Raw genomic sequence first — 18,172 nt, forward strand, 5'->3', positions numbered from 1 at the left:
ATGTGGGGAAAAATATCGTATTGGGGTTTGCTTTTTGTCATTTTGGAGCGCCGCCGATCCGAGTAGAGCGCCTTCAGTTCAGTCTCAGTTAGAATTTGATTGTGAAGCAGATTGGACGTTGCCTGGCGTCTGTTCTTGAGCCGCGTCGTTGCCACCACCACCGCATCGTGTCGACTGTCAATTGTGTCGAAGTTTAGTATAGTTTGCCGCGTTGTGTTGTTGTCGTCGGGTATCTGAAAAATTCGCAAGGCAACTAAAAACAAAAACGGTAGCGTCTCTTGGATGTCTCTGGAAGTCGAATGATATTCATAAATTCACATCCAGCAGTGGTGCAACGCAATAGATAGAATTTAATATAGAAGATACAAATTGGTGTTGTAAATACTATAAGTGTCAGTGAATAACTGTTTTCATCGAATTGAGTGGTTTTGTAATAATTTGCTCTTCAGTCAGAAGAACAAGAAAATTGGTTTCTTCGATTGAAGACACAAAACGCGAAAATTAATTTATTATAATTTGATTAATTAAAACTGCGAGAGAGCACTCGCTTACACTTTTGCTTGATTGTTTATTTGTGTATAAATAATTTACATACATTCGGTGCTCTCTTTGATGTGCACTGTCAGTTGAAAGATTGATTAGATTAAATCGCTGTTTTGTGCAATTACAAAGGTCGCTTCCTTTGGTTGATGCTTGCAACTGAGACTGACTGGACTGGGGCTTTTGAATTTGAAGGAATCAAATGCACATTTATTGAATTAGACTGAGATGTGTGTAGGTGATTTTGATTCGGTTCAACGCGGCGGAAATACTTCATGATTCACAATTAAACTGGTGTAACTAGCTAACTAGCTTTTTTAGCTTAGCTGCTGCATTCTCTTCAACGAGATATCATTACTTGTGTATTTACTTGAGGCAAAATAGCAAAGTAAAACAAAAACTGCTGCTGAAGCTGAAGCTGATAGTCACTTGTCATGAATAAATACTGTGGCAATCTTCTGGATAAAAATATATCCGTCAAACAAAGGGAAAAGTTTATAATGCATGTACCTACTGCAGTTGAAGAGCTGCATACTGCCTATAGGCTCAACTATTCTAAATGCATTTTGTTGTTTTTTTTTGCTGTGAATGAAGTGCAACGCGTTCTAGAGAATTGCTGATGACAACGCGTAGAAAATGTCTTTATAGAGCGGGTTTTTTGCTTATCCATAAGTTTCTTTTGTCTTAAACGTTGTTGTTGTTTTGTTTTTGCTAGACCTTTCTATTTAGGGTAGCAAAATTACGTTTCTTTTAGTTTTCAGGTCAGGAAATTGCCAAGCGATAAGATTTAAATAATATGTATGTTGACTTCGGTAGAAGAAGTTGTTCAATTTCGAAGTGAGACATTGATGAGACATTCATTTAAGCAAAGAATGTCTTCTTAGGAGATATTTATCAGTTGAAAGACAAAAAACTATTTTTGTGCAAGTATTGATCTCTACAAATAATGCTCTGGAGAATTTTAAGGTTAAAGACCTCTGTGTTTTTGTTTTAGCATCCTGCATGACGGATGAGTCACTTTGTTTTAATTTTTGATGAAATGAACCCTTTTTGGCCAAAGAAACGCAAAGGCGCAGCATCCCCAAACAAAAATTCATTTAATTCTTCTCGGCCATTTCAATTTCATGGCCATTGCCAACAAAAAAAAAATACAAAATCTGATGGGGATATAAACACTCAATTTAAAGCTTATGATGCAAAAAGCTCCATCAGAGAATCCAGACACATAAAAAAATGGAGGTACATACTTTTGTACATATGTAGTTTATACATAATTTATGGTTTGTGTGTCATATTATTGAGTGTCTAGGGAAACACCCATTTGTTGTTTACCGCACAAAAAACAAAAATATTTCCAATTAAATCTCTATTAATTCTGTAAAGTATTTTAATTTGATCTGGTTGGTGTGTCGATAGAAGAATGTTGATTTGGTATTCATAGAGATAAGAGACTTAAAATATGAATTCTATTGCAGACACTAAACACAATTTTTGATAATTTTGTTTACGAATTTCTCTTTCTTACGAAAAAAACGAGTCTAGCGGTTCTTGATAAAATTGTAGAGTTAGATATTTTTATATTATTCGCGCTCAGGTGCCAAAGGATTCTGAGAATACTCAGAATAATAATATAGACTATGAAGTTAAAGAATCTTTATTTCCAATTGTAAAAAATACTATTCATCATTAAGCGATAGGCTTAAGTTAAAGAATGTATAATAATGCTGTTTCTAGTTCAATTAAATAATTTCGTTGTAATGATTTCAGTTTTTTAAAACGAGAATATGATAACTTGAATGATTTTTGAGTTGATTGTAAAAACAAAATTTATTTTCATGTTAAAGAATTTATTTCTTCATGTCAACATGAATTCGTAGATCTTCTAAAACTAATTTTTCGCTTTTTGCTTAACATTTGGCAAATGCCTTGGAATCTGGTTTTCAGGTTCACGTAATTTATACTAATTTTAGGAAACCGTTTGATATACCACTTCTTGTTCTTGTAGATTCGGTTTTCATTCAACTTTTCTCAAGTGGATTTCAAGCTATTTGGTTAATAGAAAACAAACTGTGAACATTGGAATCTGGTTTTCAGGTTCACGTAATTTATACTAATTTTCGGAAACCGTTTGATATACCACTTCTTGTTCTTGTAGATTCGGTTTTCATTCAACTTTTCTCAAGTGGATTTCAAGCTATTTGGTTAATAGAAAACAAACTGTGAACATTGGAATCTGGTTTTCAGGTTCACGTAATTTATACTAATTTTCGGAAACCGTTTGATATACCACTTCTTGTTCTTGTAGATTCGGTTTTCATTCAACTTTTCTCAAGTGGATTTCAAGCTATTTAGTTAATAGAAATCAAACTGTGAACATTTTAAACTCCCTGTCAACAAAAACAATATATGTACCATCTGGTGTTCCACAAGAGAGCCATCTTGGTCCATTGGTGTTTTTAAATTACCTAAATTAATTACCATTATACTTGAATTTTACAAATGGTCTATTATTTGCGGATGATTTTAAAATATTTGCAACTGTTAAAAGTATCTATGATTGTGTATTAATACAGAATGATATTGATACTATAAACGATTGGTAGTTAGTTTTAATCATCTTTCGCTTAACATCAATGTATGTAGTTATATGTATGTCTGTTTTTCGATGTCATATTATTATTAATTATAATTTAAATATTTCAAACGTCGTCTTATGTAGAGTTTCGGAGATAAAGGACCTCGGTGAAATATTAATTGATAAACTAAATTTCTCTGGGTGCATGGATAATGTTATTGCTAAAGCGAATTCAATGTTGGACTTTGTTAAAAGAAATTGTGCCGAATTTTCGAATCCATATCTCTTGTCCCTCCTTATTTGGAATATTCTTCAGTTGTATGGGATCCTTACTATACAGTTTCAAAAAATCGCATTGAGAAAGTTCAAAAGTCTTTTACAAAATTTAAAGTTCGACAAATTAAATGGATTTTAGATTTGATTGTTCTTATTTTACAAGATGTACTTGAACTGAACTCTGAACTCTTTAAAACATCGGCGAATTGTTCATGATAACATATTGTCTTACCACATAAAATTCTTCGATTTACTTAATCTATTCAATTTGTATGTTCCTCAAAGATATATAAGATCAAGACAATTGTTTTATATACTATATCATATATTTAATTATGCTTTAAATGAACCAATTTCAAGATGGATAAAAGCATTTAATGAATTTGAACTATATTTAAATATAAGCCTAGAAAGGAATGTTATCAAGCAATATTTAAATGATAAATTAATTGATTAGTATGAAGCTAAAAGCAATCTGTAAGAGTTAACTTAATAGAATAGTGATTCTCAAGCGGTAGGTCAGAAAGCCCTAAAATACTTAATTTTTCCAAGGTGGGAATTATAATTACAAAGAACAGTCTGATTTTATCAAAGCTTGTAGCTTGGCGTCTCTAATTTCAAAAAAATGTATAATTTCGACAGTGTTTGGAAAATTTTGTAGAATGGTCAAATTCGTACTTCTTCTTTTTTCTTTCGACAACTATAGGTTCATGTTCGAATTCAAAATGGAAACTCATCTCAAAAATAAGTTACCAAATTTATAAGTATTCGGTCATGACAACGAACGTCTTTTCCTATCATAAAGGCTTTGAATTTAGAATTTCGTTTAAGAATATGGTGAACTTATCATGATGTTCATTAAGTGATGTTTGCAAAAATTTTAAGCACTGCTTTATTTGCCTTTTACAATGACTATAGCCATTGCTTTCTGGCAATATCGGCAAACCTTTAATTGAATTTCGATCTTCAATATTTACAAGGTCAATAATAAACTTGAAAGTAATTTTCTCAAATCGACACCTTTTATACAAATCGTTCTCATCTTATTTAAAAGGCTCCATTCAGATTAGGTAGAAATTTAGTTTTCTATTTTTGGAAGCATTTTTAGACTCCAGGCTATAGTTTTAAAATGTCTATGAATAACATAAACTGAAGTTTAGTTTAGCAAAGATAAAACCAATGTTTTTAAAATTGATATCGAAACACCTTTTAAAGTGTGTCCCAATTTCATAAGTCCTTTTCGGAGAGCCACAAAATATATACGGAGAAAATAGTATTTTAGTTCAAACTCAAATAAATAAGCTTGGAGATTATTGCTACCCCATAAGTGCAAATGCTTCTAATATGATTTATTCTATTAAACTTAACCCACATAATATTTCAAAAAGGAGTTCTAATTGTATTCGATTTTCAATATTTTTAGTTAAACTTAATGGAGGTTTAATTTAAGATTATGAGGTTATAAAGCAGATTTGTATGTTTTTACTTTTGTATCTTATAACTATACATAGAACATAAGTTTTATCGGGTGTTTTTTTAGTTCTTTCTTTAAAAATAAAACAAACCACAAATTTGGCTTTATAAGTCAAATAGTATGTCATATAATTTTTCAAATTTCTGGAATATTACCTCTGCGCTTGATTTTTTGAAGGTACTCGACCCACTTCGTCAAAAGCGTATTAAATGTTGGGTCATAAGTGATTAATTGTTGCTGATTAACGCGATAGACTTAAGATTTGACGTAATGTCACAAAAAGTCGTTTAAAGCTGAAAGAGTCGATCAATAAACGTTTGGCATCACAAATTAATTAGTGGACGCGCCTTGTGACCATTTCTAATTCAAATCGGATTTAAAGACAACTTTGCTGATGACAGTTTCACTGTGTAAACGGGACTAAACAGTGATTTTTTACTTGCCTTGGGAAGTTATTTGGAAATGTAATTTATTCTTAAGATTCTGATTTTAAAAACTGAAACTTTTCAGTGTCCAAAATTAGCAGACGTTGTTCTGGTGTAATTTTTCTTACTTTGATTTTGCAAAGTAAATTGTACTTTAGAAAAAAACTCCCGATATATAGTGGTTGGAACTTTTTTATAAATAGAACTTTAATGATCTTCAGAAAGGGGAAACTTAAAGGCTAATTGATCATTTCTTATCATCTTTTGAAATTATCACCAATTTATTAGGTGAAAATGATTTAATTTATTTTGATTAAAGTTTTCTGTAGTAAACCCTTGACATTTTCTTTTGACAGGTCCATCAATTTCTCCGATCAATGTACAATGTTATATTAAAAACAAATTGTGACCCTTTCTCTACTATCAGATGTTGTCCAAACAACTTATCAGAAGACTTCTTTCATCTTTCTGTCAGGATTATATTTAGTGGTTGAATAATTAGTGCAAACAAAAAAACGACAAAAGCTGATGTCAGTTTACCGAAAAACTTTCATTTGGTGATTTATATGGATCATTAACAAAATACAGGACCAGGGTTATTTATACCAACATTACAAATTTCTGAGATTCAAAATTTTGTTCACCCTCCCTTAGCAAATAATTAGTTGCATAATTAGTTGTAATATATCAAACTGACAGCTTGTGTTTTAAGAACATAATTTTTAATTGCCTGTTTGTTTAAACAAAACCATATACCTGTAGTCAGTCAATAAAGTAAACACCAATTTTATTTTAAATATTTGACAGTTTTGTTTTTTTTTCTCGGCTTGTCTATAAACAATTTGAACTTTGACGTATTTAGAAACATCAAATGTCAAAACAACGAAGTTATGAAATCAACCCAACACTACACATAACAAGCTTCTCTATTTATATCTCGTTATAAATGCTTACAATATAAAAATTTGTTTTGTCAAAAATTTGTTTTCTTTCTGTCAGATGATTTAAAATATTTTTGGTATCTTAAAACTTTGCTGGTGGGTGGTGATGCCGGTGGAGATGATGATGATAGTGAACTGTTCTGTGCAGATGAATAAAACAAAACAAAAAATTATAATAAAATTTATATGTTGGTCGTTTTTTTTATTTTTTGTTTAAATTTTATTAGAACACATTTTAATATTTTATGGTCTATGGGAACAGATTGTGAAGATTTTTTTTGTATAAATATTAATAAATCATTTAGCAGGAGTGTTTGATCATTAATTATAATATGTATCTCAGTAAATCTTCAAGTGTCTGTCATATGTTTAATCGTGTTTTGTTTTTGTTTCATTTTGACGCACTTTTGAGTTGACGACTTAAGAATTTAAGTGAATATGTGATTTAAAAAGAAACATTCTTCCTGAAAAGTGTTATATTTTATGACAACATTATCTGACATTAAAAAAGCAATCTTTATAATTAATGTATTTTATTTTCTTATATAGAAAAAAGTATACAATTTCTATAAGATATCCATTAATTCTACTTTTTATTTGTAAAATGGTGTTTTATAAATTTTTATTCGTCAGGTTGAGAGGGTTGAAGGCAAAACTAGAACTTAAATCTTTTTGAAAAATAGAAAATTCAAAATTTAATAGATTTTTTATTTTTTGAGTTTAATATTGTAAAATCTGGACGAGCATTAATGTGTCAAAATTGTATGAAAAGTAGAAATCTTTTACTTGCCCTTTGAACTCTCAAGGTCTTTTTTGCAACTGATTTTATCCAGGCTAAAAAGCAATTTTTCCACAGAGTTGAAAGATTATTAGGTTCTGTTCGAAATCTATTAAGATCTTTGCCCTAAACAATACGATTGTTCTCAGCCTAATTTCACAATCAACACCAAACTATCACTCGCTGTGGAGGAATTGAATTTTTGACTATAATATGCTCGGATTCAGAAGCGAAAATCTCGTCGCACATCTTAGAATGGGTACCATGAGTGTTTTCGACTAAGATATCTGTCTCAACTTTTACCCAAATATGCTTAAAGCAGGGTGAGAACTTCACTTCGGTTAAAACTTAACAAAATTTCATCTGTCAGTATCAAAAAGAAACCATTAAATAGCCAAACCCTTCTACTCTGTAGGTCTTTTTGCAAAAAAAAAAATTATGAACGATTGATTAAAAAAAATCATGACTGTTCCATTTTTATTTTAAACCAATATTTTTCGTCAAAATATTTTAAAAAATAAATATAAAAAAAAAACGTATTTTAAAAGAAAGGTTTTTCTTATACAACTTTTAGTTAATAGAACGCAACTAACGTTTAAGAGATAAGTTCTGATGTGCTAAAAAATGGTTTTGTCAATCAAGTTTTTTAAATTGTGGTAACCTTCTTAGGTCCTTAAAGCTGTTAAGTCCATTGGGGACCTCTTAAAGGGAAGGGCCTCTACTACGCCTACACGCAATCTTGTACGGTTTCCAGAAATATGTTTCAGCTCCCTCCAACTTTTGCCTAGTGATGCTGATTCCGCCACGACTGTCCTGCGCCATGATCTTCTAGGTCGTCCATTTTTTCTTCCTTCTTATGTGAGCGGATTCCACTGCATTGCTTGGCCTGTAATTCAGTCGTTACCTTTTCAAAGCGTGCCGCTTAGGCCTTCGTATAATAGAGTCTATAGGTTCCTGACCTGTCCGTCTATTAAGGCCTCATTTGATATACGGTTTTGCCAGAAAATCCTTAGAATGTTGCAAAGACATCTATTCACGAATGTTTGCAGCTTCTTTGTAATGGCTTAAGTAACCTTCCAGGTGCTGCACCCATAAAGAAGTACAGATTCGACATTTGTGCGAAACAGTCATAGCTTTGTTCTTAAGCTAATAGAGTTCTTCCTCCAAACTTTCAACACCGCTTTGATCTGCCGATGCGGCGAATGACGTCTTGTTCGGTTCCGCCTACGATTAAGACGATACTTCCAAGGTATGGAAAGCTTTCCACTTTCTTTTAAAAGGACGATGTTAAGCTGTTGCCTGTTACAAAAGAAGTATAACTTGCAATATTGGACCAGTTGTGTAGAGGAATTTAGTACAGATTCTGAAAAATATTAAAGAAGTAAAAAAAGCTTACGTTGTGTTCTTTAATTTAAAATGTTTTTGTAATATATAACACATAAGTAACACACCAACAAAAAAGATCAATTCGTTCTTTAAAAGGTTTCATTCTGCTTTTAATATATTTTGACATTCTTCAGTAAATTAATGAGCCAGTTTTAACCCATTAACAAAGTTAAGAAGTGAATCCTGATCTGAATATTTGGGTAGGAAATGAGTCATTTTTAAGTTGATAAATTTCTTGGTCACGTTCAAATATATGGATTTACATACCTTAAACTTATTTTTCTTCACAATATGCATGAGAATAATAACAAAAGCAAAAACATACACATTTCTTTAATAAATAATTAGGATTCGAACAAAATTTATGATCATATTATTCGTGAACAAAAATTACTTTTCATAAATATTGACCATGACACTCCTTTAAAAAAAAATCCTCGTTCACGGTATCGATAATATTTTATACATTTTTATTTTTGAAATTTCAATGTTTCAAAATTAATTTTACCAACAATTCTTGTGACACATATTTTGTTGCACATGTTATTTGTCGTTTATGCACTAACGACACATTTTAATTATTATTTTTGTTACAAAATGGTCTTCACTTTGTTTTTAGTTGATGTTAAAGAAATGATGAGTCAAATTAAAAAGAAAATGAAAACAATCATAAAGAAGACAATTTCAATGCTGGATAATGTGTCACTCGCTCCTACCCACTACGATATGAATTAAAAAAATTAAATTGTATCAGCTGGCAGTGTTCTTTAAATATTTCAATAAACCAAGACCGTACTATTCAAAATGCTCCAAAGGGGGTTTACGTTGGGCGCCAGAATGTTCAAACTAAAAATGATAATAAGTAATGAGCTTTTAATGTCGAAATTAAGCATTTTGCCACGGAATTTTGTTCCTATTTCTATGCTGTTTAATTTAAAATGAGAAGAATATTGTTTATTTTCGAACAACTTGGATAATTCTTCACTAGAGGGATATTTTTGTTGGAAGCATCCGAACAAAAGAGCCTTTGGACCTTAATTTCCGAATCCGTCTCTGTATATCGACAAGACTCGGCTACATTTAAAAATCCAAGCACTTCATACTATTTTGAGTTTATTATTTCTGTGTAATAAAAAACAAGCACAAGACACAAGACACAAGGCATCGTTTTCAGAAAAAAGATGCTTCTCAGTGTAAATGAAGTTATAAAAAATAAACATAAACCAAACTTTCTTTAGACTTTCAATAAGGGGACTTTGAGAAAAAATCTAGAATTCTGGGGTGTTAAATAAAGAATAACTGACACAATGTAGAACTTTAAATAAAAAGATAAATCAAAAGCACTTAACCTTGAACCGAATTCACAAACAAAAAATTGTCTGGTTCAGATTTTTTTGTGTCTTCAAAATGAGGGACATAGAGGGCTGATATAAACATACTGAACAACATCACACGAAGACCGATAAAGTGATAAGTGAATAATTACTATTCACTCGTCTTTGGCCCTTGAGACTACCTTCTTCTATATGTATACAATTATATTTTGATCAGTTTAAACGTTTTGTTTTTCTTTTTTGCGGTATTATCTTATAATCTTAGATAAAATTAATCATTATAAAATAAACTATTCTATAATTAAAATGCTGAGCTAGATTTTCCATGTCAGAAAAAGAAGAGATTTACAACCATGAAAACTGAAGAAACTCTGATAAGGAGTATTAGTCAGTCAATTATAACTCGTAAGTGGATTTGGAAAGTTTTATAAGAAGGGAAACACGCAGTGGATATTAGGGCGATTTGTTCAATGTTGCGGATTTCAGCTTCATACTTAGAAAAAGAAAAATCAGTGAAGTGAAAACACTTGACTTAAGAGAAATTGAAATTTGTCAAAAAAAGATTTCAGAGGATCATAGAAATTTGGTTTATTTGGTTCTTTAAGGAAATATGGCTGACATGTGTTTTTAATTTTTTAGAACACGTTCTACTTTAAAGCACGTCCGTATTTTGAATATATGTATATAGAATTTAATTCGGATAACATCATCTATCAATATTGAACAAAATTAGAAGATAAGATTCAAAGAAAACGTTTTCATTTCTTAATCAATACAAATTAACTTGTTTTTTTTCAGGATTACCTTCACAATATTGTTGTTCACCTAACAAAAATATAAAATTTCGAACCCATGACTAAGAAGACACAGTTTGATAAAAAGGGTAAAAATGGTTTTTACCTATATTTAAACTTTTACGGACTTTCAATATCCATTATGTGACTTGATTTTCGTTTATCAATCAACAAAAATTTCAATGTCAAAATAAAAGGTTTTTTTTTAAGAAATTCTGAATCAGCTCCTACTAATGCGTGCATAGGTGATACATTGATAAGGTATAATTTTGATGATGTCATTTCAAATGAATGTCTCCTTTGTTTGGTTAGGAGCAAAAAATAGGTAAATACGACGAAACCAAAAAGTAAACAATTTAAAGTAGCTAAAGCGTTAAATTTAGAAAAATAATTTCTTTCTTATCAGTTACGTTAAGCATTTATAGATTAGGCCATTTGATAAACAAAAATAAAGGTAAACATTGCCTACTGAGCAAGCGGCAATAAAAAAAAAATTTAAAATTATTTCAATACAACTTATCCTAATATAATTTTCTACCTGAAGTAAAAATATGATTTGGTTTGATTTTTGAAAAGCGGTTTCATTATGTATTGAAAAAGTAGAATAACAATAAAAGATTTCATTCTGAATAGCGCGCTATTTGAGCAGCTGTCATTGGGCAGGTTCAGACGACATATGGGACTTGAAAGTAAGGCAAGCTTCTAGAATCTGATTGGGTAGCTGCCAAAAGATTGCCTTCCAATTAAGGAAACTTTAATAGAAAGTTGACTGGAAAGTGAGTCAAGAAAAATCTCCCTACCTATGAAGTCACGTCTACTTCTGTCAAAATGACAGTTGATCATGTCTTTTAATTCAACTGAACACTGAACTTTATTACCCTTTGAATTCTTTATTGTATGCACAACTTCCTTCAATGCTTTTTGTAAAAGAGTTCCTTGGGAAAGAAATATGTAATATTTACAGTACAAAATACAAATCGTGATAGTCTTCTAGCTTGCTTGAGGAGTGTTTTGTAGATAAAAATGTTGTTGGTAGTTTTTGAACTAAAGTAGAGGTTTGTGAAGTTAATTTCTGAATTTTAAATTCATGACATTGAAACTGACGAACTATCTACTTGCCTTGGTCCAAATCACGTTCAAAGAATGAATTTGACTTTAAATCAAGTCCCTTTTGCTGTCTGAACCTGCAAATTCTTTTTAAGCTGTCATAATTTAAAATTTGACAACAATACTAGCGTTTGGTGAATAAATGCAAGAGTGAAATTTAATATAGATTTTAATTTATTTATTTAAGGGGCTATGTAAACTATAATTTGATCTACTTAAATAAGTATTCAATGGTTGCTGGAGTCTTATTCTTGAACGACTAAAACTATAGTTTAAACTTTATTATTACTTAACTATTAAGAACTGATTGTGATGAAATTTGTAAATTTATTTTTCCAAAAACAAGGATGGTTTATGTTAAAAAGTCTTTGTGACTAAGGCTGTAATATATGAATATCATGAAACCACGAAGGAAATGTAGTACTCTTCGTAAATCAAAACTATTCTCACAAATGAAACAAAAAAAAATTTTAAAACACATAAATCACGACCAAATTTCTTAATGAAACCCAGAACTCTATTTTCTTTTTTAACTATGAAGTCATTATGTTCATTAAATGTTAGTTTAGAATCTAAGACAATAGGCGTGTTTTTTGGCACAGCTATCCTTATCTGCAGTGGGAGCTTCCATGTATTACAAATACAAAACGCAGCTGCGGATAAGATTTAAACTTAAATCTGCCTGCGGATAAACAATTGACATTTTTCGAGTATCGATACTCGACCGGAGAAAAATTGAATTTCTTAGGTTGGTAACTCGGATAACGCAAGGAGTTTCGAAAGCTTTGTTCGCAGAGTGAAACGCACTTTAAGTGTGTTATGTTATTTAAGTTTATTTTGAATTAATGTTAGAACGCACAAATCAAGGAACGAGTCATACATAGTTACTCTAAGATGTTTAATATTTTCTTCCGTAATGTCGTTTTCTATTTGTGAGGTTTAAGGTATAACTACAACTACTTTTTGCAAAAAGTGGGAAATTTACTAAAGTATTTTTTTTTCTTTGTAGCACCATTTGAATTTGAAAAAAAAATTTACAAAACTTGTTTTTGACATCAAAAATTAAGCTTTCTGCATCATTATTTTTAATTTTGGGGTGGAAAAACTGTCAGAAAATGAGTTTTGTAATTTTCACTTTTTGACTTTTTGCAAAAAGTGCTCGTTGTAGTCATACCTTTAGAGTCGAGTCACATTTGTGAATCTAACAGCTTAAAGAGGAGGTGAAGGTGAGGACAAATCTCAGATTTCATGGTCTATTTGAGACTTGAGATTTTTATTAAAATTCACACATTCAAGGTACCTCCCTGTTGGACATTTGTCTAAACACTTGTTATTGTTTTATTTAAAAAAAGTAAAGCATTTAGAAAACGTCATAAGTTATGTAAATATTTTGTAAGTTTGTCTGATAACAAAATTAAAAACATTGATGCAGAAAGCTTAATTTGTGTAATTTTTTTTTTAAACAAATGGCACTAGAAAGAAAAAAAATGTTGTGTAATTTTATAAATTTACCACTTTTTGTCAAAACTAGCCGTTGTAGTTAAGAAAACTTTACTTAAATGAAAGGTTATTTATACAAATGTTTGAAAAGAAAGAACTTCAATTTCATGAACGACAACTGACCAAATCTACGAACATACCCCAATATCTGCAATAATTTTAAAACGAATTAATATTATGAAATTCAAGTTTTTTTATTTCTCCCACCATATCTTTCCGTCAATCTTCCATTTTTAGCAATTATCTTTAGTTTATAAATTAATTATACGTACAAACAACTCAAAAATAATCTTTCTAAAAAATCGGTTTTTCTTTGTCTACCAACTTAAAACTAAAATAAAACAGCTGCGGATAGGCAACTGCAGAATTTGCTGCAGATAGAGATGCCAAAAAAACACGCCTAATACCAGTCAGAATGTTAGTAACCACATGTGTATACTCTACTTAAAGCGGAAGAATAAAACATGTAATTGGAAATGATTGAAAAGTTTTTGTGTGTAAAACCCATGTTTTTATATTTGTCAACATTTTAAACAGAACAAGACGATTACTACTGCACCATTTCCTGAACAATATTAAGTCTTGGTCTTTTGAAAATTTAAATATCAGAATAAATTAGGACACATGAATTTTGTATGATCAAAACCAAATCACTTAAAAATAAAACAAATAGAATAGGACCAAGATGGCTAACCTGAAGGACACCAGAATTCACACTTGAACACTCATTACGAAATTGAATACTATAAAATCTATCTTTCAAATATGAGGAGATCGAATTTATGAAATAGTTGTTAAAACCTTTGCTGTGCATGTTTTAAAATTAATGTTTTATGGTACAATTTGTTAAAGGGCTTGCTGAAATCAGTAAAGATACAATCTACTTGCTCACGTTTTTCAAAAACATCTAAGCAAAAAGTAAAGTGAAACAGATCATTTGAATGCTTTTTAACAGACCATTTTAAAAATCACAGTTATCAGTTGAGCTTCAGCGTAAAGAATGGACGCTACATAGGGTAGACTTAAACAGTTTAAGTACTGCAGATAGTTAAGCAATAGGTCTGTAGTTAATTATTTCGTTTTAGGACCTTTTTTGTGAACTAGTATTATAAAAGAGCTCTTCCATATAAAATTAATCGGCTAGTTATTTAGAGATATGTTAAAAAGAGCACAAAACAGGTGTGCTAAGTACGCAGCACATTTCTTTAAAATTAATGATAATACACCGCGGACCAGGACTAAAAAATAGTTTTCTGATCATGTTATTTTTTGAATAATTCAGGCTTTTCTCTTACATGCAAGTTGAAAGATATCGGTTATGCCAATTCCACACTCGAAATAAGGCCTTTAGGGATTGAGCAAGATTTTCAAGAACATACTGCTTCAAATGTGCTAATTTTCATGAATGTGGACAGTTTATTGAAAAGTGAAGCAATCATAACATTAATTCTATTTGGCTGGTATCGTTTTCCATTTTCTACGTCCAATGGTTTCTCAACTCAAATGACAAACATTTCATTAATAAAGGAAAGAATGAAAACTGTGTGCCCTTCTAAAAGAAAATAAAATGAGCCTTAATAATTGAAATGCTTAGAAGAAACATAAAACTCTTAATCTCTAAAAATACTTCTTACCCCATTTATCCCAAATCCAACATATTCCAATGTTTAATTTTATACTGATTCATTATGACGAAATAAGTGCATCAGCATTCTACTTAGAAAAAGAAATCATTCAACTTACTTCGTTCAAAATTTCATCAACCTCAATCGCGTAGACATTATTTATCATCACTCATCAAAAGCAGCTATAGATGTAATCATCATCTGCTCTGCATTTAAAATCACAATGCAAATTTTTGATCAATGATATGACCAATTTATTTTCCTACGACACAAATATTCCACTCAAAATGCCATTTTGTCGTAATAATTTATATATTAAATTGATTTATTTTATTTTCAAAAATTAAACAAAAAATATGGCACACTGCACAAAAATATAATTTAGCTTTGAGAATTGTTGCCAAAATTTTGCTGCATTTTTATATGCCAAATAGTCAAAGATCGATTTGAATCTGCATGCATCAATCTGCGCCTCCACATGTGGCAGATAGAAAGTCATAAATTTTAATCATTCACCTGCTTTTGCGCGTAAGCAAAATGTTTTTTATTTAAAACAAAAATATATTTACTGGAGAGGTAAATATACGAGTATAGGAAAAATTTAGTGGTGTTTTTTTTCGTCTTTTAAATGGATTTTTAATTAATCGGTAATGAAATGTTGTGTTGTTTTTATCGACGCTTGTGGCTATGGTCCGCCGACGCCGCCGCCATGCGAGTCGCCACTATGATGATGCTGTGGGAAAATACTCAAATGTTTGAACTTCGGATTCTGAGTTGTGTTTTTTGTCTGTTCTTATTCTGGGAAGCAAATAAATTGATATATGTAGAGATTGTTTATATGACCGAGAACAAGACCGTATGGTGGTTGGTATTTAGTGATTTTAAACAATAATTATTGTTTGATTAGATACGTTTTTATTGTTGATTTGCATTAGAAGGAGAAGCAGATTTTTTAAAAGTTTTATTTTATGCATTTTAAGAATCAAAGAGAAATATTTTATGAACAATTAAATGATCTTTTCTCGCTTATTTTATTATAATTAGATATGCATTATAAAGGGTGTTCCTTGAGAAGAAATAAGACGCATATAATTTTGTGTTATTTCCGGGAATTAAGCTTATAAAGAAAAGGGTTTCCCATTTTGTTTAAAAATGAATTCGGGAAAACAGCCCATAAAGTTGTCTTGAATAAATTTCAGCGAAGATAACCATTTTTTAAAGAAGAAACTAAGAGGGTATGATTCATTATCAAGAAAATAATGTAATAGTAGAAAAGACACGCCGAATCGTCGCGTTAGTATCTAAGTCCAAATTTTCAAACTTTCGTCTTTATTTTATGAAAAAGAAATTAGTTGTGTTTTGCGTGTATTGTGTTTGGTGATGGCGTTTTTACGAGCAGTTGATCGATCTTACTTGCAACTATACGATATATAAACATGTCTTAGGAATTACATTTTCAGGTTTTAAATTCACTCTTTTAAAAAACGTACATATTGTGACTAAGACCAGCTTTGCATTGATGCAACGAAATGTTTCATTCATAAAAGTAACTAAGATGCAAAGTCTTGTTGCTGGAATTCACATTATTAAGGAACGATATATTTTTTTTTCAATTTTTTTTTTGTTCGGTGGTGTGATTTTTACAAACCGATGTCATTTTATTAGACGTTTATTATAGCAGCATTTCCACTTGATTTTATTCCATTCGAATATTTATGTCATCACGATTGTCAATTTAAGTTGCACAATCCTTATGTAATCCAAAAACTCAGGTCTTTCAAATATTATTTAAAACATCGATGGTAAGAGTTAAGTTTTGGCAATAAAGGTGTATAGATCTAGTTCTTACATAATTTGATTAATTTCAAACAAATAAGTGTATGTTATAATATACAAAATCAATATTCAAAAATTAAAAACATACTATCTAGGTTTCTTACAGTAAAACAACTTAAATTTAAATCAAAAACTTCAAAATGCAACTGAAATTCAATGAGGAAAGAAGATTTTCATCTTTTTCGACGATGTCTCTTAAAAAATTGTACAACAACTTTCAAAGAAGACAATTTTCGAAAAGGTATGCAAGTAAATAATTAGCTATTATTTATGCAATTAGATAATTTGATATTATTTTTGCTAGTAGACAAATTTGTTATTATTTTTAATTATGCTGGTAAAATAGATGTTTAAAGATATCATTCACAAAATTAATGTTAATATCATAAAAGTAAAAGATTTTTGTAAGCTTATTAATTTATACAAAATCAAAAATAAATTAAATAAACAAAATACTTTAGTGATATTCTTTATAATTTTTAATTAAATTGTATTGTTGTATAAGTATCCTTATAATTAGAAGATCTACAAGTTCTTAATCATTTTCTAATAAGCAACTGTTAAACAAAGCGGATATAACATTTAAAAATCAATAATTTTGATGTGTTAAAAAAGAAACCAAATCTTGTTTAAAAATAAATAAAGCTCACAAATCTTAAATTTTAACTTAAACCCTTAAAAGAAGAAAACGTATGAAATTTAAAAAAAATAATAGTGTTTGTATGTTTCAAAAATACCAAATCTTGTTTTAAATTTGAAAAAAACCTACAAAATCTTAATGAGTCTACAAAATATTATTATTATTTGTATTTTGAAAATTATTATACATATGTAGTATTTTTACAACAAATCTAAGTCTTGATTTTTTCCAAAAGCTTTCGAGAACTTTTGAAGCATTCACATACAAAGAATATTTATACTTTTTCAAGGTTCATATTTAAGTTTTTAAGCCAACTATTACCCGTGTTTTGTTGGAAAATCTATCAAAAGTTAGGGTCTTACACAAATAACAAAAACAGTATCCGCAGTACGAATACTACAGATAAAATTTAAAGTAGAATCTCACTACAGTTGGGTTTTGACATTTATATTAGTTTCGAATGGATCTTATGTAATTTCTTTTTTCGTTCAGTAGTTGTGCATTTAGAATCATGTGTTTTCCATGGGGGACAAAAATTAATCTGTTACTGTTTATATTATTAAGTTTTGTTAATGAAAATTGACTAACTGGGCTTATTTTGCAAGAGAAAACAATAGAAAATATAATTAAGTTTTGCTATGTTTTCACCAAAGGTTTATCTCAGTTTAGATTAAATAAATCGTTTTAGTGCTTCCACCGCACAAGTACGATAGTTTTAAGCAATGAATGTGCATTTTTTTTTTTATTAAAAAAAAACTATATTTTTTGTACACAAACATGCAAATAAACAGACCATAACGCATTATCTGTAAAACCAACTCCTCCACACAGGTTTTTCTTCACAAATTTTGACTCGACTCCAATCCCCGACAAACATTGAGTCAAATCCAGCTCATTCCAACTCGATTCAGGTATATAAGGAATTGAGACGAGCTTCAAGC

The 18,172-nt window shown here is 30.0% G+C and overlaps 1 protein-coding gene across 5 annotated transcripts in view; it reads left to right on the plus strand.

The window, feature by feature from the left end:
* Positions 1 to 18,172, plus strand: part of LOC129944201 (four and a half LIM domains protein 2) — a 230,180-nt gene that overhangs the window by 129,133 nt on the left and 82,875 nt on the right. The window contains exon 1 of one of the 5 annotated variants that reach the window (XM_056053467.1): positions 125 to 392. The exons of the other annotated variants lie outside the window; for them this stretch is intronic. The gene's annotated coding sequence lies outside the window, so the exon portion shown is untranslated. Of the gene's footprint in view, positions 1 to 124; positions 393 to 18,172 lie in introns of those variants that run through there. 5 annotated transcript variants of the gene reach the window in all.

The sequence above is a fragment of the Eupeodes corollae genome, chromosome 2, assembly GCF_945859685.1.
Source record: "Eupeodes corollae chromosome 2, idEupCoro1.1, whole genome shotgun sequence".
Classification (NCBI taxonomy): domain Eukaryota; kingdom Metazoa; phylum Arthropoda; class Insecta; order Diptera; family Syrphidae; genus Eupeodes; species Eupeodes corollae.